This window comes from Panthera onca, chromosome C2 (assembly GCF_046562875.1).
Source record: "Panthera onca isolate mPanOnc1 chromosome C2, mPanOnc1 haplotype 2, whole genome shotgun sequence".
NCBI classification, from domain to species: domain Eukaryota; kingdom Metazoa; phylum Chordata; class Mammalia; order Carnivora; family Felidae; genus Panthera; species Panthera onca.
Window position 1 is genome coordinate 151,126,005 of NC_138347.1, and position 24,142 is coordinate 151,150,146.

Here is a 24,142-nt window from a genome sequence, read left to right on the forward strand (position 1 = left end):
TGTATATTTATACACACACATCCTATTGGTCCTGTTTGTGGAAAACCCTAATACATACACACATTACACTTTATTGACAAAAAAAAAAAAACAAAACCCTGACCTCTTTAATAAACCTTGATTGCATTTTTCTGGCTTCATCTGTGATGACTGTAGTTATAGGAGACAAAAAAAGCCCAGTGTTTATATGAAGCCCAGCGCTTTCCTCTCCCATCTTGACATTAAAGCAGCACCTGACACCCCATACTTCTGTTTTCTGAGCCACTGGACACAGTGGAAGCTGTGTGAGGCCTCTCCTGCTGTTTGGGTTTTTTCTCTGTCTGCTTCCCATCCTTTGGGGAAGGGAAGGGTGTTTTCATGTAGATCCCCTGCACAGAGGACAGCTAATGAACACTCGATAAAAATACACAGCTCTTCTCCCCACTGAGAATTTCCTCTTCAGTTTCAACTGGATAATGATGCTCTTTGCTCCCTCTGCTATATAAAAGTCTGGTACATTTCTTCTGCCTGTAATAAAAGTGCATCAAGATAAGAGTTGGCAGCTGGCTGTATTTGGAATTAGATCACATAATTACAGCGGAGAACATAAAACTATGAAGAAATATACACTAAAACCTCACTAATTCAGACCTCATCAGTTCTGAATTTGTGATCAAACATGGTAGGCTAAAATTCAGCCATTTGTTCTCAGAGTAAAGGGATAGCCAATAGCAACTAATAGCAGACAAGAAAAGGAGAATATTTACCTTCCAAAGGGAGCAAATTATTAGCAGGTACTTACTTAGAAGTATCAATTTGTATGTAAACACTACAATTACAGTGTAAGCAAATAACAGCTGCAGAGCCTGGGTTTTTAGTATGCAAACCTCAGATCTGAGGGTTCTCCGAGTCACAAATGCTGGCACTTAATCCTGGGACCGGGGTGAGTGCTGTTTGTTCACACTTTCACTGAGTGGAGGTCAGGATAGCAGGCAATAAAGGGCAATCCAAGTACAGAGCGGTCAGGGCTACCTGAGGAATGGACTGTGAGTCACTGCCCTTGGTGGGAGAGGAGGAGGAGGAGCCAGAGATGGGGAGGTTTCCAGGTGTTGGTGATCCCTCCTCCTTCCCAAGATGCCATCTGACACCAGGGGCAGGCTTTACTGCTCTCTTGGCAATGAGGGACAGGGTGACTAGTAGACGAGGGTTCTTCTAGGCTGGGCTCTGCCGCAGGGGGGCCGGTCTGGTGTCTGGACCATATGTATCAAGTGGTAACCAGCCCTCTCTGTCCTTTGTCATGAATGGCACACCGAGCTGTTGACCGTGGCTCCACCGAGGCATCTCAACATCAAGGTCCTTGTTCTTGGCAGCCTCCCCTTCTGGACCCCAGGCTTCGACAGCTCCAGCTGTCCATGCAGCCATTCAACACTCGCTCACTAGAGCTCACAGGAACCCCTGGCTTCCTGCATGGCCTGCACAGGCTGAGGGACCCAACCCGAGAGGTGGCTCTCCCCATCAGTGCTCCATGGTCACACCTGGGCCACGGTGCATGTGGTTATACAGGACTTCCCAGAGAGGGATGCAGTGCCCTCCAGCCTAGTCTTCCCCCCCCATGTTCTCGAACCCCCGTCCCTTCTGCTGAAGGTTCTACTCTGCCCAACATATGGCATCCACACACACCTCCCTCCATCCCACTGCAAGGAGGGTCAGGACATACACTCCTCACCACATTGTGCTCTCTCTCTCTCTCTCTCTCTCTCCCCTCTCTCCCCCACACTGCTTGGCCCAAAGGGCCAGGATTTCTTCTCTCTACCTCCCACGTTTCATCCTTTGGGCCTCACAGCTCAGTCTGTTAAGGGAGAGTCAGCCTCTCTCCACTATAGAAGAAACTCTCATCTGAGTCAGATGAAATGTGGCTGCAGGAAGACCAAAGCCCAAGGACTGCCGAGGACAGGAACTCTTCAGTTTACGGTCTTAAAAATGTCTCCTCTCTACCAGATTAAAATGGCTGAGAGACAACTTGAAAGTTCCCACTTTCAAGTTATGTTATCAGAAGTTACCAGGTTATAAGCAATCACCACGATGTGCCTGGCAGTTCCCATTTCTACACGGGGCTTGCTGGACCTCCGTCGCCCATGGCCTGCTGCGGCATTCTGTGCACTGAAGAAAACCTCTCCCTAGTCTTACCCTGGTACAATTTTTCAAACACATCATCAACTAAAAACACCTTGTAAAAATGTAGTTGTTTTGATGTCTTCAGTATTTAGACTCAGAAATAAATGATGAGCCCAGAGATGGCTTTATCTATTTTTATCCAACTTCGGACGACCCAAAGCATCCTGGGAAAACCCCTTTTCTCACCGTGCCCTGGTTACAGGACATGGAAGCCTACTTGAGGATTGGGGTGTTCAGTGCCATGGTGGAAAGAAGGTAAAGCAAGTGTCAGCAAATCATTTCAGATCCTTTGTCCTTTCCTTCTGCTCCCATTTCAATGCTGTGGTTTATCTACCAACACAGAGTTCCCACTACATCTTAGAAATGGGTTCCCCAGAATAAAAGACTTTCTCTTAGCTTCGCTGAACTGCAAGAAAGAACACTGAAAAGTGATTCATTCCCTTCTCTGCAAACCATTCCTGTGCATGTTTGATACAGAAGCCTGAGCATCTTCTAGCATATTCGACCTGGATCTCCCCTTTCTCTTTCCAACTCCTTCCTCCCATGGAGTTGTAAATTATTATAGCTCATGAGGCCTTCCTCTTTCTTGGTGTAAAAATTTAGCACTACTTTTAGGAAGAGATGACACTAATTGGGAACAACATACTTCATAGATTTGCCTTCAAAAAAAAAAAAGAAAAAGTGCTGAACGCTGCGGGAAGGAACTCTTTCAACTTCTGTGCTTGTTGTAGTCCATTTTAGATCTTTCAAAACAAGATTTTCCAAACTATCTACACACTTCAACTCTCTAGTACACCCTTTCAAAGGCACACACTTATTTGATCTGCCTGTTCTGGAATCGTTCTGTGACTGCAGGAAAGTTGTTTCGTTTTATAGCAAATTTAAATTATTTCAATCTGATCTAAGCTTTTTAAAATTTTTTTAAGCTTTAGTTTTGAGAGAGAGAGAGCATGAGTGGGGAGAGGAGCAGAGAGAGGGAGACACAGAATCCAAAGCAGGTTCCAGGCTCCGAGCTGTCAGCACAGAGCCCGACGCGGGGCTCCAACTCATGAACCGTGAGATCATGACCTGAGCTGAAGTCGGACGCTTAACCAACTGAGCCACCCAGGCGCCCCTCTGATCTAAGCTTTTTCAATCTGTGTATTCAGATCCAGATTCCAGGTGACTCCCAGAAGTATGGATTTTCTGCTGGGGGAGAGACTGGTGCCACAGGGTATCTGTTCCGCAGGGCTTCACTGGCAAAGACTTGGCTTGAGAAAAGTGTCTGAGCTTGGAAAACATGTGGGTGACAATTCCCTCAGCACCCAGGGGGCCTTCCAGCCTCTGCCTCTACTGAGTCACTCAGGGGTTGGTGGCATTTATTTGACTGATTTCAGAGTAGGCCATTAAAAAGAATTTGCCAAACTTCACAAAATCCAGCCACGAGTGCTGTTACTAAGACAGTGCCAACTGGCAAATAAGTTCATCCCAAATGCCTACCGAGTGCCTAAAACCCAATATATGACTTTGAAACTCAGAGATACGGTCTATACATAAATAGAAAAGAAAATGACCCCGATCATGGCCTTTGATGAGCTAAAGACACACATATAGACAATAATCTTGAAGAAGAGGAAATGAAATGTATAGAAATGATAAACTCCCAAATGAGGGGTACTTTTCAAAACCATGATAAGAAGTCTAATTCTACATTTTTTAAATGTTTATTTATTTTTTGAGAGAGAGACAGAACATAGATGGGGGAGGGGCTGAGAGAGAGGGAGACACAGAATCTGAAACAGGCTCCAAGCTCTGAGGTGTCAGCACAGAGCCCGACGTGGGGCTCGAAACCACAAACTGCAAGATTATGACCTGATCTGAAGTCAGACACTTGACTGACTGAGCCACCCAGGCACCCAGTAAAAAGTCTAATTCTAAAGCAGCTCCCACAGTACTTTAAACCAAGAGTTTCAAGAACAAGCATCTGTGCCCCCCCCATCCGTCTACCTGGGTCTCACCAGGATGTGACAGAGTTAGCACCCCACCTTGCCAGCTGCAGACTCGTGTCCCAACCACCTTAGTGTAGCTGTTATTTCTCTGATCAATATCCTAGACAGCCTAGGGTTGTTGTTTTATTATTGCTATCATCATCATCATCATCATCTTTTAGCCTTTCAGTAAAAAAAAAAAAAAAAGAGGCTTGAAGCTTTGAGGGCTATTTTGGATTTCAAAGATGACACATCGAAACACATAAGCAGGGGCACCTGGGTGGGTCAGTCGGTTAAGCGTCCAACTCTTGGTTTCAGCTCAGGTCATGAGCTCACGGCTCGTGAGTTCCAGCCCCACACTGGGCTCTGCACTTAAAGAGCCTCCTTGGGATTCTCTCTCCCTCTCTCTCTGCCCTTCCCATGCTCATGCTCTCTCTCAAATAAATAAATAAAAACTTTAATAAAAAGAAAAAGAAAAAAATAAGAAACACACAAGAACGCTGCTCTCAGCCATTTCCTAAGTAAACTATAAGGCAGCCAGAAGTGAGCAGGGCCCGAAGTCAGACAAGCCCCTGTAGCGATCCGGACAGTAACGCAAGCCACTCTGCCCCTTGGTTTACGCAGGATCCGACAGACCCAGTGACATATGAAGTGTCTGTAACAAAGAGAGATGCTGGGCAGGACCTCTGGGAAGTTCTAAGAGAGGCTTCACAAGGCCTCTAAGGGTGTTAAAACACAGCCATGCCCTCTTCTACACAGAAGCGTTCTCCTTGTGCAAAACGGCTTCTGGTACTGAACACGTGACAGTGAGACATCCAGTGACCCCACCCCCCGCCCCCCACCATGACCAGAAGAACCCAGCATTGAGCCTCTCGTTAGGCTGGACAGTAGGCATCTACTGTTAAGTGGAAATGGTATATAGGCAATCAGGCTGAAGCAACATCAGATGATGTAAGCTGCGGGGGCAGGCGTCCCAGGCTGCCACGCCCTCCGTATCTGTTGCTCTGTCTCCTCTCCCTCAAGCCACACCTATCTCCTCACAGGAAGTTGCTGATGATCACCAACATGAAGAAAACCCCCAAGCCTGCTTTAGACAGTTCTGCGAGATTTCCAAAAGTGGAAAGCTATGACATCACAGCCCTGCTGAGGAGTGGCCCCGACGGGTAACAGTGAAGGTTAATCCTTCTGGCAGACAGGATGTCAAGCAGTATATTGATTTTCCATGTTGTCTGGACCAAGAGATGTCTGGAAGAATGGACCTAGACCAATTCAGGGGCAGTGGCTGACAGTACGGCAGGATGGGAAAGAAGACTGGGAAGCCAGTGACAAGGAGGTGTGAGGAAGAGGTATGTGGGCGATGGGCCCCCCAGAGGAGCGCAGCAGGGCAATGTCTCAGTATCTCTGTGGAAGCTCTCGATAATCAGGTGGACAAGATGACATGTGGGGAGATCAGGTGGCCTCTTCCCCAGCGGGGCCCCTATACGGTGGGCCCTGGGGACACGGTCCACCAACACGGCCACACGCGGGTCCGAGCTCACAAACTTCCCCGCTGCAGGCTTCATCTGACTGTCACCACTGCTCAGTGCCTAGGCCTGTCTTCCCAATAGCAGAGACCAGTGCCAGCCCTTCCCCAGGACGTGGAGAGGAGGAAACCAGCCAATTACCTGGTGGAGAGTGATTACACTAGTCCCTTTCTGTCACACAGGGAGCACTGGTTCCTGCCTGGAATAGACAAGCAGGGGTTTGCCAACTGTGCCTGTAACGCTCCTGACTGCATCTTTGCCCGTCGGTGACGAATACTTCATTCTCTACCACGGTTCCCTCTGTCACATTGTGACTGACCAAGAAACTCGTTTTACAGCAAAAGTAGTTTGGCCATGGGCTCATGTCCATGGACTTCACTGGTCTCACCAACATGGCACATCACCTGGTGAGATAAGGGAATGACCTACTGATGACTCTTGGCCCACCAGTTTTCTACCTCTGGACCAGATCCTTTTCAAAACCCCTTTCCGATCTGATCCTTTTTAACTGCGTGCTTTTGTCAATGACCCAAGGCCCACATGCGATAAATATATTGCTTTTTCTTCCTTCCTTCCTTTCTTTCTCTTTCTTTCTTTCTTTCTTTCTTTCTTTCTTTCTCTTTCTTTGAAGTCTCAATATAGTGAACATTGAAATGAGTGTTTGAACTAGACTGGAGTGTACATTTTCAAAGGGAAAATAGTTTCAGACAGAAAAGCTTATAATAAAATATTGTGCTAGGCTAGGCCTTTCAAATTGTGGTTATATTCAAAGATATATAAGCAAAAGCATTATAAAGAGAGATTTGACCCTAGATAATATCCTACTGGATACCAAAGAAGAGAGTAAAGCTGCTCTAGGCAATAAAAAAAAAAATCTCCAATTCAGTACCTTGGCAGAAGGGAAATTATTTAATGATCTTTAACATTAGCCTGATCTGTGGCGGGTTTCACAAACCCAGCTATGAAGTACATCTTCCATCAGCAGGGGGTTCAGGGACACATGCTTTAATTAAAGTTAGCTACTTCGAGAATAATTAAAGGTGTGTCACAAAATTCTATAGACAAGATTACAGAACTCTGAAGCAGAAGCTAATCAAAAATAACTACACCTTTATTTTCAATAAACGGGTTCAGGAGCGCCTGGGTGGCTCAATTGGTTGGGCAATCGACTACAGCTCAGGTCATGATCTCATGGTCTATGGGTTCGAGCCCCACGTTGGGCTCTGTGCTGACAGCTCAGAGCCTGGAGCCTGCTTTAGATTCTGTGTCTCCCTCTCTCTCTTCTCCTCCCTGCCTTGTGTTCTATCAAAAATAAACGTTAAAAAATTTTAAATAAATGGGTTCAGCAATTTGAGAGATGGCGGGGAAGGTAGTTTAGTCTTGAGTAGTAATGCCCATAGGCATTCCATTCAAATTGGATATAAGCGAAAATTTTTTCTTCCAGATTTTTCTCAAAATTCAAAGGTAACACCCTAAGAGCATAATCTTCAGTGTTCTGTAACATGGCCAATGGAATCCGCTATAGTCTGTGCCCATCGATTCTTCAGTCAACAAACGCTGTTGGGGTGCCCCCGTGTGCCCAGAGATATGTCCAACAAAGGAGGACTGAGATTCACAGCACGCAGCCCTGCCCGACCTTTCCAGACAGGCAGAGGAGACAACCTCCCAACAATGTGTATCCCCATCTGGCCCAGCTGGGGCACCTGTCCTCTACCATCTCTCTCCCTTTTTTGTTCACTCTCAATTTTGCAGAAACAGTTCTCAAAGAGAAACAATGTCCCGGGTGCTCATCAGAAGGAGGCTCTCACAGATCTCCACCCCTTCTTATCCTTTTGAGTTTTTACTTTGGAATTTTTGTGTGGTTTCAGCACCCCCAGAAAATGCTCACTTAAGAAAATTTGAAAGATAGGATGACGTTATAAAAGAAAATTAATCCCATGACACTACTGAACAAACAGCGTATACTAACACATGGCTTTGCTGAAGTGCCATTTGTCCCACTCTTTGTAGGGACTACTGTTGGGTTTTGTCCAATGACGCACAGAGACCGGTGCCGTTGTCCACTAAACACCTTACCTCCGGTGTATTTCTGTGTTGGTACAGTCCCTTTTAAGCATCACTCTTAATGGTTACATTACATTTTATCCAGCGCATATCCTTATCGACCCGTTCCCAGTGTGGTACATCTGGGTTGATTCTAATTTTGGACAATTTCACAGAGAACTATGAGAAACATCTTTGTGCATCAAGGGTTTTCCGCATTAAGGACTTTTCCCCCTTAGGCTAGATTCCCAGAAATGAAATGGCTGAGTCCAAGGGTACAATAAGGCTCCTGAGACATACTTTCCGGCGTGTCTGAAGGGTGGCATCTAAACAGTGAAGGCACCTAATGAGCAAAAATGGACAGAGATGATGGTGTGCCCACAGCCGATCTCCCATTTGTGCAGGTTCACCGGGAACACCGCTCTACACTAAAATTAGGCCTTTGCTTCCACACCGAACCCCAAATAATTTTAGATTCTTTTTAAAAACCTGTTTTTGCCACTGCCTAGGTTTTCAGTAAGTCCCTTTCTGAGAAAGGAGTGTTATATGCCCACACTGCCCAGGCTGTACATTGATAGTGCTTCCTCAAAAATTTTTCAATTTTATCAGGCGTATCTGATGTAAATACTAAGTACTGAATGCCTGTCCTCCCAAGTCCCAAAAGCTTATTTCTAAGACCACTTCAGAATAATGAGTCCAAAAGGGCAAAAACACAAGATCTCAGCCTCTGTCTCGGTCTGGCAATTAAGTGAATTTCTCACATGTTTCTAACAGAAGGAATGGAAACACAGCAAGACATCCCTTCCCCTGGAAAGATAATTATTTGAGGAGTTCTTCCATGAATCTGGAGAAGAATCACTTGAAGAAAATTAATGCCAGGTGGCTACAGCTATGTTTTGAGTTATAACCCAGGGTTGCCCCCCTATTCAGGAAGGAGACACTGAAAATATTTCTGATAAAATAGGGTGTTCGGCTAGTCCCTCCAAACTGTGGTCATATTCAAAGATATTTAAGCAACAGGATTATAAAGAGAGTTGACCCTAGGTAATATCCTACTGTGTAGATAACAAAGAGGAGAGCAAAGTTGCTCCAGACAAAATTTTTGACTTCCTTCTAACCAACAGAGAGCTAGCTGCTATGCAAAACAAGTCTAACCTTTCCTGTTAAATGATAGTCAATTCAGCTATGGGAAAACATTTAAATAAATTTAGAACAACTTGGGTGTGTGGATGCAGTTTTTTTAACTGTATATTTCACTAAATCTAACTATGAATCAAGTAATTCTTTTTAAGGTTATTCATTTTTGAGAGAGAAAGAGACAGAGCATGAGCAGGGAGGGAGGGAGAGAGGGAGGGAGAGAGAGAGAGAGAGAGAGAGAGAGAGGGGAAGACACAGAATCTGAAGCAGACTCTAGGCTCTGAGCTGTCAGCACAGAGCCCGACGTGGGGATCAATCCCACAGACAATGAGATCATGACCTGAGCCAAAGTCAGATGCTTAACCAACTGAGCTACCCAGGCACCCCTGAATCAAGTAATTCTGATGAAAATTTAGGATCCAAATTGAGATCTTCCATGATTGAAAAGTACACATCAGATTTCAAAGAGTAGTACAACAACAAAAAAGAAGGTAAAGGAAGGCATTAATAATTTTAGATTGATTATATTGATTGGGACCTAAGCAGCTTGATGAGAAAAAAGAAGGTAGAAGAGGTTTGGGGGTAAGATCAGGGTTCGGTTTTCAAAGAGTTGAGATGATTATTACACACCCAGGAGGAGAGGGCAAGTAAGTTATTCGAGGAGCTTGAGAGAGAGGTCTTGCCCAGGGATAAAGGGTCAAGGATCACTGGCATAGATGGTATTTGAAACCATGAAATAAGACCGAGGTGAGGTCTGTAGGGAGGAAATGGAAATAAAAAGGCAAAGCAGATCAAAGACTCAGCCCTGGGGCCTTGTAACATTCAGAGGTCAAGCAAAAGACAAAGCAGCAGCTAGAGAACTACGAAGGATGTAGAAGGCATTTATGAATGTATCCTCCAGACTTAGGGAAGAGAGTATATCGAGGAAGAGGGGCTGACTGGCGGAGTCAAATGGTGCTAATGGAACAAGAAGGAGGAGAGTGAGAACAGCCCTTGGGTTCAGTAAGGTGGAGTCGCTCACGGATCATCGGGCAGTTGCTGGTGGAGTTGGTGAAACTGAGCTGGCCATCTGCGGCGGGCAGGGTGGGGTAACACAGACTGGGAGGAGGGAATTTGTGGACAGTGAGACTAGACGACCAACTCTCTTTAGCTGTTTTTGTATATAGGAAAACAGAGAAATGACTCAGAGCTAGAGGTAAAAGTCAGTTACAGAGGGAGTGTTTTCCAAGAAAGGAGAAATAACATGTGTGTAAGCCAACGAGAATTATCTGGTAGACAGAGAAAACTGGCAATACAGAGGGAGAATCGCTGGAGTGATATCTTTGAGTATTCAAGGTAGGAGGGGCTACGGGGCCAGGGAGCGGAGGGTCTCACTTTAGATCCAAACACAGATGTTTCATAGTTAGTCCAGAACACAGGGCAGAGGATGTAGATACAGAGGGAGGCAGGTGGGGGGCAGATGGTGGAGTGAGTCTGTGGGAGCTCCCTCTGGATGGCTCCAGCTTTCTCAGTGAGAGTGACAGCAGGGACACTTTAAGAATGAGGATGGAGAGGTGAGCACATCTGAGGCAAATGGGAAGGCAGGGGAGAGAGTGTGAAACAATCAGTGAAGAGAACGGGAGAGGGCCAGGCCCAGGGAAATATCAGGCACCCACCCGAAGCTCATGGCCATACGAGGCCAGTCAACTGCTTGTGAGTTTTCCTTTGGCCACATTCAGTGGCAAAGATGCAGGCAGGGAGAGGCAGAGATGGGGACTGAACCAGAGAGAAGGATGGTGTCCAGGATGGGTATGTGAACGGAGGGTGTGCTCCAAAGATTGACTACAGGGCATGCCACGAGGTATAGGCTGGAAAAGGCAGAGGAGAGGACCTCAAGGGTCTAGGGTCATGGGCTGAGAGTGAGGAGCACTGAGGGACTGCCGGAATTGGAAGAAGACAGGAAAAGGGTTGGAAGACGGAAGTTGATTGCATGAAACTGATTATGAAGGGCTGGCCATTACTGGGAATGAAAGTGTCCATCCATGACTGTGGAAGTCGGTGGCAGAATGGGGCGGAAGACAGAAAATCAGAGCAAAGCAGGTCAAGGAACTGGGAGGCCTCGATGTTAGAAGGATTCCCTACCTGTATACTAAAGTGCCAGTTCTAAGGCAGGAGCAGTGCTGCAGGGAGTGGTGGAAAATCTGGAGCTGAAGTCATCAGGAACTGAAAGGAAACAGCCCTGGAGTCAGGGGGACTGAAAAACGGGGATAAAGAGCACGACGGGATGAGTCCTGGTCCATTCAAGGCAGAGTGGGAGTGGGACCATGAGTCACAAGGGGCAAGAGGGAGAGGGAGGAGTGTTTCAAGTTTCCTCTTGACCAAGTCAATGGAGAACAGAAGGCCAAAGTAGACGTGACCTTTAACCCAGCGTGAGGGGCTCCTTTCAACTTTTATTGAGCAGGGGCAGCTTGGGAGCAGGGTGCCCTGTGGTGCCTACCGTGGATGGTGAGGATACCAGAGGAAGCCCAGTACTACTCACGCTTACAACCCCCTACTGCCCTTTGGGAGGGACATGGGTAGAGCATCTGGAGAGGGCAAGTCTGAGTTCTAGCGTGTGGTCCCCAACATGACCCCTTGTTTAATAAATTAATAAAGAACCCAGAACTAGACTGCCAGATCAGTCTTCCCCAGTTGCTAAATTCCTGTTAATCATGAAATTATTTTATACAAAACATTAAATAAGTATGCTTAATATGGTTCGGGAAATAAGACTTTATCAAAGTGCAACTGTGAACGAGAAGCTATAAAAATTACATTTATTTGAAAAAGTTAATGGAAACTCAGTGGACATACTAAAAAACAGACTAGACACAGCAGAGAAGATAAGTGGTAAATTGGAAGAGAGAGCTGAAATAATAACCCAAAGTGCAGCAGGAAGAAAAGAAGTAAAATAAGAAAGGAGTTTAAAGGACCCAGATGATATAGGAAGAAGGTTCTGATCAAAGTTTCAGGAGAAAATAGAGAATGGGGAAGAGAAGCAAAGAAAAAAATGGCTGAGAATTTTCCAGAACACTGATTAGACAGCAATCCTTACATTTAAGAAGTCCAGTGATTCTTGAGTGGAACAATCAAAAAGAAGCCCATTACTGGGGCGCCTGGGTGGCGCAGTCGGTTAAGCCTCCGACTTCAGCCAGGTCACGATCTCGCGGTCCGTGAGTTCGAGCCCCGCGTCAGGCTCTGGGCTGATGGCTCAGAGCCTGGAGCCTGTTTCCGATTCTGTGTCTCCCTCTCTCTCTGCCCCTCCCCCTTTCATGCTCTGTCTCTCTCTGTCCCAAAAATAAATAAAAAACATTGAAAAAAAAAAAAAAAAAAAAAAAAAAAAAGAAGCCCATTACTATATATGTTATAGTGAAACTCAGAACAACAAATACACTAATAAGGAATTAAAACCAGCCAGGAAGAAAAGATTACTACAAAAGAACAATAAGCATATTATTAGCTGAATTCTTGGAATGAAACAATAGAAGCTAGAAGACAGTGGAATAATATCGTCAACACATCACATACTATGTGAAAAAAATAATAATAAAGTGTTAAAATCTTACTAAAACACCAGACAGCACTCACATATAAATTGGGGAGGGAGGTGATCAGAGTTAAGTATAAAGTCCTTGAATTGCTCAGGAAGACAGAAATGACTCTGACTCAGTTTGAATTTTGTTAAGGTAAACACGTATGCTAAAATTACCATATCATAAACACTAGAAAACAGAAATAGAGCATAAAGTTTTGAATAAGTGAGAGGGGAAACTGTAATGTGGGGTAGAAGAGAGGATCTAAATTATACTGAAAGCAACTAGATAGAGTAACTAAGTATATAAAAGGTGGGACAAAGTACAACAGTAAAAGAGAACCAAATATATTAATGGTGGCACTGAAAATGAATGTATCTTTCACATTAAAACATACAGGTTAAAAAAAGCAACTTTATGCTCTTTAAAACAGCTTCACACGTGAAATAAAAATATACATAACTGTTGGCAGTGAAAATATAAGAAAACGATAAAACAGGCAAATACTAAGCAAAAGAAAATTGGCATAGCTCTATTAGAACAGACTTAAAAACAAGGGGCATTACTGGACATTAACAGGGTTATTTCATAATGATATAGGTTCAGTTGACCAGGAGAAAAAGTAAACTAGAATGCACCTAATAACATATTGCTTCAAAATACACAAAGCAAAAACTGAAAGCAGCCCAATATGAAATTGACAAATTCATTTCTATATATATTCTCCCTCAATAACTGATTAATTAAGCTGCCAAAAAATGAGTAAGGAAGAGGGAAGATTTGAATAACACAATTAACTGGCTTAAGCTAATGAACATATATTGACTACTGTAACCAGTTACTTTATTTTCATGAAAACATGGGAACATCTGCGAAAACTATGTACTAGGCCATAACACAAAATTGCCACAAATTTCAAGGAAATGGACTCACGTAGACCACATTCTCTAATCACAATGTATTAAAATAGAAAAAATAATGGCTAAAGGTTCTGGAAATTTAAAAAATAAAATAAAAAGCATATAAAGAACTCATAAGTCAAAGAAGAAATCCTAGTGAAAATGCAAAAAACTTACATGTGAACAGTAAAAACGCTACAGATCAAAACTGTGGAATACAAATATCGCTAAAGCAATACTTGAGGCAAACTGATTGGGCTCATGCATGTGTGTGTAAGAAGAAAGGCTGGAAGTTAATGAGTTAAATCTTGTAAAGGTAAGAGATTATAAAAAGAATGAAGTCAATAGAAGGAAGGAAATAATAAGGATGAGAATGGAGATTAATAAAATAAAAAAATAATGACACAATAGAGAAAAGAAAGCCAAATTTCTTTGGAAAATCTGGGGAAAAAAAACTGTAACTCTAGTGATATTGATCAAGAGAAAAAGGAGGACAGCACTAAGCTGTGGGGGTAGAAAGTGGTGGCCAACTCTATAGGCTTTCTTATCCCACTGTGACCTAGAAGGAAGTTGGGTTTTGTGTCCATCCAAAAGCCCCAGCCCTCCTGAGAAGTGGTCTTGACTGAACAAGCACAGCACATCTGCCCGTCTCCAAAGCACTCCCACTAGATCTCACTTCTTTGGGAAGCCCTTCCTCTTAGGGGAAGCAATTTTAACCATCTCCCTGATTAGCCAAAAATGGTGCTGGGCTCTTTTTGTTTCTCATTCTCTTAACCGGTTCTGGATCATTTAAAGAAGAGAAGGGGAAGATAACAGCACTGCATTGGCATCCACCACCACCAGCAGTCTGAAGGGAAGGAAACTGAGGCAGAAAGTGAGGGTGACCACAGTGGGAAGGGAAGCATCAGGTACCCAGAAGCTGAGGGGGAGAGATTCGAGACTGGGAGCCCAAAGGGACAGTTAGGGGATTTCCGAAGCATTCAGGCACCAGACTGCAAGATCTGCCGTCCTGGGAGGCACCTGACATTTACTGGACTGCAAAGCTGAAAAACCAACTCGCAGATTTCTAAAAGACTAAACAGAGATTCAATTAAAACAGCATTTTTTCTTTTTCTTCTAATTAGCCATAAAAGAGACTAATCTTGACTATGCTGGTTACATGTCATTCTAGTAAATCAAAGTCCCTAATGATCAATAAATTGCTTTTCAAAAAAAGGCAAAACACCCAAACCACATTTATATAACACAAACACAAAACAGCACCTTCCATATTTTCTGAGTCTGGAGCTACACAGATAAAGTGAAATGACGCTTGAGACAATGGTTTTCAAGAGGAGGTTAGGAAGATGTTTGGGGCGAGAAGCACTGCTTATCCAGACTGTGAATCTTCAGAGAAAACAATGCAAAGAGACGGGTAATTTTCCTTTTCGGCAGTGATATAGATAGTACATCCAAGCCTAGAAAATGACCCTGCACACTTTAGGGTAGTTCTATTTCATACCACAAAGAAAGAACCGTATAGAAGGACATGGTTATCTGAGTCACGAGTCAGTGTCAGAAGATGATTTGGGGACTCTGGCAAATAGCCACAACAGATCCTGGGGCCACGGGCGGGCACCTCCGTCCTCCAGGCACCCGCCCTTCCTTGCACGTCTTGCGTTCTTTTCTCAAGTGTCTGCTCAGTGAGATTAAATTGTCAGCCCACAGAATGGATTTGTGCATCCCAGCTGCAGATCGCGTGTCTGTCGTATCTGTGGCATTACGCTGTAAATCACAGCCACAAAAGAACTTTCTACAGAGTGTTTTTCTTTCCCCAGCTGATGATATATAAATATATACAAAAAAAAAAAAAAAAAAAAAAGAACTCATAATTACTGACAGAAGAAAATGGGGGAATATAACACATGGTCGAACACCAAACCAGAAACAGTTTTCAGACAGCATTTACGCAGTTTCATTAGGCTCTTTTTAGGTCCCTTCCACAAATGCAGACTTGATTCTCAGAGTACATTTGAATGGGGTCAGGTTTCTTTCAGTAAAGTTTCCAGCCTGTTTCCAACCAAGTTCCTCATCCAGCTTTTTCCCTACTAACCTTCTAGCAGTTTCATGCTGTTCTGGTCTTACTTCTATGTACTTCTATGTAATCGTTTCTATGATGCAAGTTTCTAAATGAAAAGGTCAACAACCTCTGAGTTTTGCTAAATGAACTTTAGGATAGTTACGTACACACAAACATACATACCTACTATGTTTTCTTTCAACGCCTTTGTTCTCCCTTCTCTAATAGTATCGGTTCCTTTATGGGCCAGACACTATCCATACACAGTGCCACGGAAGTTTAACTGAGTATGGCCGCTTTGGAGAGCAATTTGGCAACAGGTCATCAAGCTGTGAAACTGCATATAATATGATCCTGCAATCCCACTTCTGGGCACAGATCCTCAAGAATTTCTTTTGCATGCACATAAATACATTTCCGGGATGTTTATTGCATGTATATACGTAATAGCCAAAAAATACAGAGATAATCTAAAGTCCATCACGGGGGAACAGCTTTTTGAAATACGGTATTTTCATATGACAGAATATTTAACATTAAAAATATGAACATGATTTGTATAAAACAATCTGTTCTCTCTCAAAAAAAAAAAAAAAAGCAGAGTGATAATGCAAGTTTCTTTTACAGAAAGTAAAAGAGAAACAACCCTCGTGGAAAATTCTATAGTGAAGTCAGCTTTGAAGAACCAATAAACATGAAGATATGTTCTGTCTTCCTAGAAAAGAAAAGCTAAACGAATAAACAAAACAACCCAGGATTCTGGCTTTTTTCCTTTGCCCGTGAAACTGGAAATGATGATGAATAATTGTATTTATCGCTGGCAAGTCATGGGGATCTGTCATACTCATATGCGACTAATAGCAAAATCAATTTATAAACTTTCCTGGGGGGTTAATTGGCAATGTGTACCAAAAATGTAAGGAAAAGTAAACAACTTTCAACAAAGTAATTCATACAAATGAAACAGAGATGTGCACAAGGATGAAGTTACAATAAAAAGTATAAAGTGCTTCAGGTTTTAACAAAAAGAAGGATTTGTTAAATAAATTATGGTACATAAATGAAATGAATTATTACGAGGATACAAATGTCACAGAAGAATAATCATTGACTTTAACATTGCTCGTATGTTGCTGAATTTAAAAAATGATCCTATATGTGTTTGAAAAATCATATTCAAATGGTCCTTATTATTCAAGATATCTGGTGCCAGAGAAGAGTCACATAAAGTGAATCCATTTAAAATGGAGACCAAATTATGGGAAATTAAAAGTTTTGATGAGCACAATATATATTTGAAGAAAAAGAAACACAAAAATATAGTTTATTTGGTATTTTACCAAATTTCTGTAATAATATTTTTCATTAAAATGGATCTTTAGGAAAGATCCTAAAATTCATGTCGAAGCCTAGGGGGTCAAGAATAACCGAGACCATTTTGAAGAAAAAAGCTAAGAAGAAAAGATTATACAGCCTTAATAATTCAATAAAATGGTATTAGCTGAGGAATCATAAGAGATTAATAAAGCAGAGTTTAGAAACAGATCCAAAATTGTAACCAAACTGGCATATTATGAAGACTGCAATAAAATAAGTGAGAAAATAGGAAACTATTCGATAAATGATAATGGGAGAAGTGGTTTTGAGTATGGAAAACAATTAGATCCCTGCCTCACACAATACAGAAATACAAATTTCAGAGGAGTTTTAAGACCTGAACGTTTTCTCTAGTAAAATATGGCAATGCCTAGAAAAGAAACTTTGAAAACCAAAACGTATTTTTTAACAATCTCTAAGTGAGGGGCACCTGGCTGGTAGAGCATGTGACTCTTGATCTCAGCGGTGTGAGTTCAAGCCCCACACTGGGTGGAGAGATTGCCCAAAGTAAAATCTTTAAAGAAAAAAAAAACTCTCAGGGAAATGCAAAGTAAAAGTGAAATGCAAAGTGAAATACATTCTATGCTTATCAGATGAACCAAAATCAAAACATCTGATGCACAAAGATATGGGGACACAAGGAACTCCAACACGGTGCTAGTAGGAATGTAATGCGGGCCAACTACTACGGAGGGCAATTTGCAAAACCTGTAACAGACAGATGTTGAGGCAGGCATATCCTACTACCCAGTTATTCAACTTCTGGGGATATATATCCTAGAGACACTTACACATTTCTACAAGACCTTATCAAGGATAGTCCCTGCAATATTTCTCATAATAGCAAACAGTAAAAATATCTTTTTGTCCATCAATGAGGTATTGATGATACCAAACAAGGAAATACTATGTTAAAATGCATCAACTAAACTTTCAGTTATCAACAAATGCTATCAACATATGCTTTTAAAACAATGTTAGGTGAAAAACAGCAAATTACAAAAATAAATTAACAGACCTTCATTTACATAAATTTTTAAATGTTTATTTATTTATTTTGAGAGAGAGAGAGAGAGAGAGAGCACACATGCAAGCAGGGGAGGGGCAGAGAGAGAGAGGGAGAGAGAGAATCCCAAACAGGCTCTACACTGTCAGTGCAGAGTCCGACGCTGGGGCTCAGTCTCACAGATCGCAACATTATGACCTGAGCCGAAATCAAGAGTCGGTTGCTTATCCAACTGAGCCACCCAGGCGCCCCTAAAATTTTAGACATAAAGTAAGACTACACATTCTGATGAGCACACACTCAGTCCCAATGTTGCAGGCTTCATGGACTCAACCCCATATATATCCATATATCCATATATATATATAATATTATATATATGTATACATATAATACAGGGATATATATGTGTGTGTGTGTGTGTGTGTGTGTATATACATATATATGTATATATATGTATATATATAAAATACAGGGATATATATGTATATATGGTCCAGCACATGGTCAATATGCAATACTCTTAGCATGGTGGCCATCATGAATACAGTCTTCTAGGCAGCATCTTGATCACACGGACAGTGAAGGGAAAAGGCACTAGAATGGTCTGCTTAAGCCCTCTCCACAGCTGGCTACAAAAGCCCACACCCTGTGGTCTCCCCTTGTGACTTGGCCCCCACCTCTGTGTGGAACACAGAGGGCATTTCAGAGGGCAGCAGTCTGACTACACCTATACCTATTTATTCCTTCAAGTTCACCATGGACAGTGCGGTGTGACTATAGCTACCCGGCTCAGGAAAGAGAACTCCTTCTCTCATACCTTTGGGGGAATTCCGGGGTGAAATGAGTCCAAAATAATCACAACACACCTGAGCTAGCTTCTCAGTCAACCCTCTTTAAAATTCCAAGGACATGGGGCACCTGGGTGGCTCGGTCGGTTAAGCGTCCGACTTCGGCTCAGGTCATGATCTCACGGTCGGTGAGTTCGAGCCCCGCGTCGGGCTCTGTGCTGACAGCTGAGAGCCCGGAGCCTGTTTCAGATTCTGTGTCTCCCTCTCTCTCTGCCCCTCCCCTGTTCATGCTCTGTCTCTCTCTGTGTCAAAAATAATAAATAAATGTTAAAAAAAAAATTAAAAAAAAAAATTCCAAGGACATACCACAGTTCCACACTACCAAAGAGAGGCCATAACGTCCCAACTCCACCTTCTCCAACACACAAGCCACCCTCCTAAAAAGCTGGGATAGGGTTCGATCCGTGGATTTAGGGTAGCAGGCGCCAGAGGGGAGGCCTGCCTGCCACACACTTTGGAAATCATTTCCGGAGACACTGCACTGTTGGATTTTATTCCTGGGATTCCTTACTGGGGGCTTGGGAAAGAATGCTCGGTAGTGCCGTTCTCCAGCCAAGGTGGCGCCACCATGTGGTAACAGCACAAACGGCTTATAAATCACTCAGCCTTGAAGTTCTGTGGTCCTCTACCAATTTTTAACATTGAGAGATTCACAATATTCCCATTTTTATGTTTCAAATGAGAATTAATTCATATGTTTTTTCATGTATATTTTCTCATGATACTATTTCAGGTCTGCTCTATTCAAATACACTCTATGAACAACCTGGCTTCAATGTCTCAATGTCAGTGCTGTTGTACCTGCGGTCTGGCTTATTTCACCACCCAAGAACCAGCTGGGGGGCGAGGAAGAGACAATCAGTTTAGATTCCACCTAGATCTTAAGCCCAAAGCCTCCCTACAAGCTTTCTGGACTGGTTAATGTGCAACTACCTTTGGTTAGCATCCGTTAAAAGAAGAAGTAGAAAATCACCAAGCAGCTTCGTTTTACCTTTGACACTAAACTGGTAAAATAAATAATAATGAAAATAAAAATCAAGCTCACCTGAAAAAACTAAGCAGCATGATGGTTACCCTTGAGGGATAAGATCTATGGAGGACATGGGGAGACGAGGAATATTCTAGGTCTTAATCTGGGCAGGTGCAGGTGTGTCCAGCTTGTGAAAATCCACTGAGAGTACAGTTCAGATCTGTGCTATTTTCTGTTATTATGTCATAGCTGAATATAACGTTAAAATAAAGTCACCAAGTTCAGACCCGTCGTCCCTCTTTAACTCGCCTTTGAAACAAAAGACTGCATAAACAATAATAACCCAAAACAGGGGATGCCCATTTCTCTCTGAGGTATTCCAGTCTGCCCCAACTGACTTTTCTAAAGACCAAGGCCACAGAGGAGCTCTCCTTCTATCCTTCTGGACAGGGAGGAAGGAGACAGGATACAATCCATACCACTGTTTACACTGCAGAGCCTGGCTAGCCCTTCACTTTTCCTAAAACGAGCAGACCCTGGAGCAAACAATTGTCCCTCCCCCTCCACAGGAAACCTAGGCCACAAAGAGATACACACATCTCCACAGAGATACACTTCACCTTCACAGAGACAACACCCCCCCCACACAGATACAGTGCTTCGCCACCACCACAGACAGCCCCCAGCCCGGCAGAGACAGCCAGCTCCCTGCCCACAAAGACCACAGATGGGGCAGGGGGTAATTAGGAGAGATGTAGCTGCCCATGGCCAAGTGAGAGACATCAACTGGAAGATGAAAAGTAGTATTTTCAAAGTCTTGGCAGAGTAAATTTCTCTAGAAACAAAGATTTTTACATCTGTGCCTAGGGTCTCAGAGACTGCTGTAAAAAATTTTTGAAATCACCTCCACTTCCACGCACAGCTCAGATCGTCTGGAACCAACTGCCTTCTACGTTCACCTCCACCATGTCCCCTGAACCCTTACCGCCTTGGAAAGACTGTAACACAAGGATTATTCTGCTTTATAGATTTTAAATATTGAGGCTCGGGGGCGCCTGGCTGGCTCAGTCTACAGAGTATGCGACTCTTGATCTTGGGGTCATGAGTTCAAGTCCCACATTGGGCACAGAGCTTGCTTTAAAAAGAAAAAAAGTTGAGGCTCAAAGATGTTTGTCACGCATCACAAAACTATCCAAGTAGCCATGTGATCGCTGAGTAAGGGCGGGGTAGGCTGAGTTGGAGGGACAGAGAAACAATGTCAAAAGAGGAGGGGTAAGTCTCTCCCAAGCCCAAAGCTCTGAGAACCGCCCACAACCCACTGGAACTGCCTCAAAGGATCTGGAATAAACGACAGACATCCGGCAACAGTTACACATTCTGGGACTGGACTCCACCCTCCCCAGGGAAAGTGTGCAACAAACCCAGATCAAGGGGCAGGGAGTAGGGAGGGCAGGAATGAAGCCAGACTCCAGGCATTTTCCTAGAGCAGATGGGAGCCAGGGTTGGCTAAACCAACAGCAGAGCGAACCCGCTTCTCTTACGAAGTCCCTGGACCCAAACTGACATGTCCAGTTCGTCTCTCCCATACTTATCTTGGGGACAGGGCTTATCTGGGAAACGGAAACGGAGCAGGACTCTCTAAGAGCAGGCACCTAGAAAATGCCCCTACCCCGCCGAGACGTTAGCAAATTAAATGACTGGGATTGGAGGGGATGCTGCAAATGTCTCAGGTCAGGGATTTCCGCCGCGGAAGCGCTCGGCACCGCGCTCCCCCCAAAGGTCCCCCACGGACGCCCCCAAACCTCTGTAGGGTCCCTTGGGACCGGCTCCCGACGTCTGCAAATCCCGCGGACTTGGAGGGAAGGAAGTAAGAGGAAGAGACCGGGATGAAGCCGAAGTGACCACCCACCCGGCACAGCGCGCCCCTCCCCAGGCAGTCCGCGGACCCGGCCGGAAGCGATCGACTAGGGTTCTTACTCCGCGCACGGGCCATGACCTTGAGTGAGTCTCTGACTAGCCCCATTTTACAGAAATTAAGAGTCCGAGAGAGCCAAGTCCGCCGCGCTGGCTGTTCCCGGGCGCTTACCCGGTGGTTCCAGGCGCCCGGCGGATGCACCTGCAGCGTAGTAGGTGCGCGGCGAACCGCAGCCCAGGAGCTACGTGGCCGGCGGGGAACGGCGAACGCGAGGGAAACGCAGGGACGAGCTCCGGCCGCGGCCAAGGGGGGAAAGGGGCGGTTGCGACTCTGCGACGAACCTCGAGCAAGTTCAACGCCCCCGCCCTCCGCAAGCCAGTCCGCAGAGGCAGGCTGGCCGTGCCCGGGGACCCTCCTGGTTCAGGACTCGCACGGGCGTGGGGGAGCGTGAGAGGCACCTCCACACACCCACCCCCGAAGTTGCGGCAACGCAAGGGGGACAGTGGCGCAAAGCCGCCGGAGGGGAGGAGACGGTACTCACGCGGGGTGGCCAGGCTGGAGCAGGTCCCTGGCCAGGGTCACCGATGGCGGCCGCGCTCAGGCCACCGCGCCTCAGGACGCCCGGGGCACCTGCCGCAGCGCGGCGCGTGGATGAGGGAGCTGCGAGCGGCGAGGCAGGGGCGCGCGGGTCGCTCGGCGCGCCGGATCTGAGCTGCAGCGCCGCGGGGGCTCGGCCGCCAGAACCGCAGCCGCAGCGGGAGCCCGGGAGCGGGCAGGAGGCGGGAGCGCGGCGGTGGCAGCGGCTGCGAGGGAGGCGCCCGCGCCGCAGGCAGCCGGGGCCAGCCTGGCCGCAGCCGCCGCCGACACCTGCTGGCCCGGCCGACGGCCAATCAGAGGCGCCCGGGGCGGGGGCGCGTGCGGAGGCGGGGCGGGGGGGGGGGGCGCAGCGGGACGCCCGGCCGGAGGGGCGGCGCGCGCTCGCGCCTGCGCCGGGGCACGGGGTGCCCGCCGGGCCGGTTCCTCGGAAGCTCCCCGGGCGCGCGGGCGGCACGCGCCGGGAGGGGCGGGGCGCCTGGGGAGGAGGCGGGGCTGGGGCTGCGCGCGCCCGGGGCGGGGACCCGCGCCCCTTCTCGGGCTCTTCCTGGCGGCGCAGTGCAGTGCTGGGGCCACGGCCCGGGAGCCCCTAGGTGAGACTTCAGGTCGCTATCAGCCTGGGAGGAAGGTGTTTCCTGTCCCCTGCCCCTGAGCCCCGGGGCCCGGACCCCCCCAGACCGCGGAGTGACGCGTCACCCGAATCCGGGGTGGGCCTGGCTCTCCCAGCGCTGCCGCTCGCCCTGCGGAGTGTGGGCGCCCTCTCTCCCGAGCCTCACCAGGGCCGGCGTGGCGCTTCTCCAAACACAGCTCTTCCTCTCTTCACAGTCCCTGGGTATTTAAAGTCACCGTGGTGACCCATTCCCTGAGCTGGATTCCTTTCATTCTCCCGGGAATGTGCTGTGTAGCGCCGCCCAGTCGTTCAACACGCCCCGACTGGGTTCGCACCCGGCTCAGGGTCCGCCCCGGGCTACTGCGCGCGCAAACCTCCCAAGACCCCTTCGCCGTCGCACCGCCGGGTTAGTGAGCCCGCGCTGCCAGAAGGATGCCCGAGGATGGCCGCAAGTGACGGATGCATTCGGGCCCCTGGCAGGGAGGGGGTCCAGGTCCTGGAAGAACGCCCGGGAGTTGAAAGGTTCCCCCCCAGGCCAGGGCTTCCTAGCGCCTTTGCATCCTTCAGGCGCAGGGCCGGGAATCTTCCTGAGACTGACTGCCTCAGCCCCGACAACTAGACTGAAAACACATTGTCGGTTTTAGCTGCAGCCTGGGAGTCACTCCATCAAAATAACGCGTTTGTGGAGCTGCCCTACACTGATGACTCCTAAAGCCCTGGGAATCCTCTCGCAGGCCGGTGGATTAAGAGTGTCCTCTCCGTGTGGATTTGCTCAGTAGAATTGGATGGCTCCTTTGCTGATCTGTCCGCAGCAGAAAAAAGAAAAAAGAAAAGAAAAAAGAAAGAGAAAAGGAAGGAAGGAAGAAAGAAAGAAAAAAGGAAGGAAGGAAGGAAGGAAGGAAGGAAGAAAAAAACCTTTAGGAAGGGAACTTGGAAGGTAAAATGAGTTGATTTCTCTAAAGATCTGATTTCCTCTCTTAAAGGGATTTTATTATCCACAGACGGGCTAAAGTGGAAGAAAGTTTGTGTTTTGTTCCTTTTTTCTTTACATTCAGTTTTAATTTTATTTACCTGTACTTGAATACCATTAGCATGGGACGAAATTCAGAAAGTCCAAATGGGTACACAGGTAAGAAGACACCCTCCCACCCATGCTCCCGGCCTCTCATTTCCTCTCCCCGGGGGGGCCCCATTGCTGTCCTGTTCCCGGTTACCCTCCTAGAGAAAATGTAATCAACCAGATGTATTTGTCCCGTGTTCCCATTTTTGCCTTTTGTTATGCAAAATGGTAGGTCTAACTTTTGGCACAGGCCAGCAGAGTAAAGGTGTGACTTACTCTCCACCTGGGGGTTGCCGAGTAGTGGCTGCATCCTGGCAAGAACGGGGACTGGGTTCGAAGGTTATTTGACATTATGCAAGTGTTTGCAAAACTGTCCTAATCTATAAATTCGCCACTTTACAGCCTCTTTCAGAATCAAGATCCTAA

The 24,142-nt window shown here is 45.8% G+C and overlaps 1 protein-coding gene across 4 annotated transcripts in view; it reads right to left on the reverse strand.

The window, feature by feature from the left end:
- MYRIP (myosin VIIA and Rab interacting protein) overlaps nt 1–22,484 on the reverse strand; it is a 370,438-nt gene extending 347,954 nt beyond the window's left edge. For all 4 annotated transcript variants that reach the window (XM_078432453.2, XM_060638342.3, XM_078432451.2 and 1 more), the window contains exon 1: nt 21,994–22,484. The gene's annotated coding sequence lies outside the window, so the exon portion shown is untranslated. The remainder of the gene's footprint in view (nt 1–21,993) is intronic.
- Nucleotides 22,485–24,142: the final 1,658 nt, after the last annotated feature.